We start from the raw sequence: 2776 nt of genomic DNA, 5'->3' as shown, positions 1-2776 counted from the left end.
GAGAACAACCTGTGATCTGGACATGCAAACTCCCTGCTGAGTGAATGTTTCAGCATTCCTCGAGCTTAAGTAGAGGTGAGAAATGAGGTAGGAAGACATCAGAGCATGAAGGATCTTACAGACCAGAAAAGGGAATTCAGACTTCAGCCGGCAGGCAGTAGAGAACATCCTTAAAGATTTTTAGTGACAGTGAAGTGGTCAGACTTTCCTCACTGGAGAATCCCCCTGCTACAGTGTAGAGCAGGGTAGGAGAGGACTAAACCAAGGGCAGGCCATTATGTCTGCCACTGGGAGTTCCCTTTAGAAGACCACAGGTAAAATACAGATGGATGGTCCTGGAAGGAGAATGCAAGGGTGCTCCCTGCAGCCACCAGGTCAGATTTTGTTATCAAATGATATCACTATGGGATTTGAACAGAGAAGCTAAGCCCTGAAAGGACCTCACAAGTACACAAATAGTGCCTAGAATGTGTGTGTAATACCTACTTGCTAAATAAAAGAGAAACAAGGAAGGCAAGTTCTTATAAAGACTCTGAGAATTGAGGAAATAATGGGGGAAAGCCAGGAATCTAGTGACACAGTAGAGGCACCCCTTTGACCTACAAGGTCCTCATGCAAGTGCCAGTGCCTATGAGAGCCCCTCACCCAGGCAATGATGCCATCTCTCAGGGCAGCCCACTGTCAATGACTGACTGACATTGGGGTACAAAGGGCCAGCCCCTCTAGCTCAAATTAGGGCAGCTCTTAGTGCCATTCCTGCTCCAGAGCTCCCGTGGGTCACTGAGACCACATCCTGATTCTGCCGCCGCCCCTGCCCTGCCCTGCTTCCCTTGCCCCATTTCAGATTTCTTCTGAGAATACTCCCTAAATAAACCACTCACACACGAGTCCTCATCTCAGCCTCTGCTACAGGGAACCCGGCCTACGACAGCCTCCACTTCTAGTGAGGCAGCTTCTGGAACAGTCTCAGCTCAGAAATGGATCAGCAAGTAGAGGGTACGATCCGTCGTCAGTGAGTTCTGGCAGAACATCAAATGTGCACACGCTAAAGTGAGGGAAGAGGGTTTTGTCAACAAAGTTGATATTCAATAAGTAGCAACCAGAAATCCAATGGGTGGCACTAAGTAGAGTATTTGCTACCCCAGAACTGGTTTCTAATTAAAGATTATTCCTTTGGCACTTATCTCACTCTTCTTGCACTAAAAACTTGTGTTTTTGTTACACATTTTGTTTTCACCAACTAAGTTCTCAAGTCTTCATGGATGGGGAAACACATTGTGCATAGTGTTCCTTTGAATGGATGTACCATAATTTATTTAAACAGAGTGAGTTAATGCTAAGGTTGTTCCCATTTTAGTGATGAGGAAACAGAGGCTGAAGGAGATGAGTAGTTCGCCAAGCCAGCCGATGTCGAACTTCAGGTCTGAGTCCTGGCAGTGGGGTGGGCAGCTTAGGCCTAACTTAGCACTCCCATGGCATGTACGTGATAAGAGGCGTATTTGATGGGGGTGGATTTAGTTCCAGTTCCTGATGACTTTTTGTCTGTGGTCTTCTGCCAGCCATCCTCTCTCCAATCATTTCATCTCCAGATAAGATAAATGAGATGTCAGTAGTTTTCAAACATTAAAAAATTACCCCAATCTGATGACTTTTTGTCTGTGGTCTTCTGCCAGCCATCCTCTCTCCAATCAGTTCATCTCCAGATAAGATAAATGAGATGTCAGTAGTTTTCAAACATTAAAAAATTACCCCAAGGTCTTGTTAAAACACAGATTGCTGGGCTCCACCCCAGAGATTCACATTCAGCAGATCAGGGTGCAGACAGCAATTCTGCATTTCTAACAAGTGGATAGATGCTGATGCTGCTGGTCCATGGACCATGCTTTGAGTATGTGAAGTGCTCTATACAATCTAAACCCACACAAAGTCAAGAGAATGTAAGTTTTAAGCCTATATTGAGCCCCTACTGAATGCCAGCTATGAGGTCTAAGAGGAACTTACATTCTAACCAGGAAGGCAACCAACAAAGAAGGAAATAAATAAATAAAATAACTATAGCTCATGGTTAATGTTATGAAAGAAATCACCTAGGTGGTATGATTGCAATTTGGGAGAGGCTTATTACACAGAGGACAGAAAAGCTGTCCAGGAGATGATGTTGAAGCAGAGACTGAAGGAGGAAAAGCAGCCAGTCATTAGCAGGGCTGGGGAGGGACATTCCAGGCAGAGAGAGCAGTACAGGTAAGGGCTCTAAGATGGGAATTGTCTTTGCTTGTCTGAGGGAAAAAAAGAGCTTTCCAGTGGAACAGGAGCCTAGTAGGAGGTGGAGCAGCATTAGGAGTTCAGAGGGGGAAGTACAGCATTGAGCCTTGAGAATTAAGTATTGGGTTTTATGCTAAAAGTAAGGAGAGCCCAGCAAAGGATTTTTTCAGGAGACTAACACCATCTGATTTATGTTCTTAAAAGATCTGCAGGCTGCTAAGTGGGAAAAGGCTTGCAGGGAAGTGTGAGGGGAAGCAGGAGCTTCATCTAAGAAGCCATTCCAGGGCCGACCCCATGGCGCACTCAGGAGAGTGCGGCGCTGGGAGCGCAGCGATGCTCCCGGCGCAGGTTCAGATCCTATATAGGAACGGCTGGTGCGCTCACTGGCTGAGCGCGGTGCAGACGACACCAAGCCAAGGGGTGCAATCCCCTTACCGGTCACGAAAAAGACAAAAAAAAAAAAAAGAGGTCATTCCAGAAACCCAGGTGAAATATGGTACAGGTGGTTCAGACT

This window comes from Galeopterus variegatus, unplaced genomic scaffold, assembly GCF_000696425.1.
Source record: "Galeopterus variegatus unplaced genomic scaffold, G_variegatus-3.0.2 Scaffold3238, whole genome shotgun sequence".
Lineage (NCBI taxonomy): Eukaryota > Metazoa > Chordata > Mammalia > Dermoptera > Cynocephalidae > Galeopterus > Galeopterus variegatus.
The sequence above is the reverse complement of the archived record's forward strand: the minus strand, read 5'-3'. Positions refer to the sequence as shown.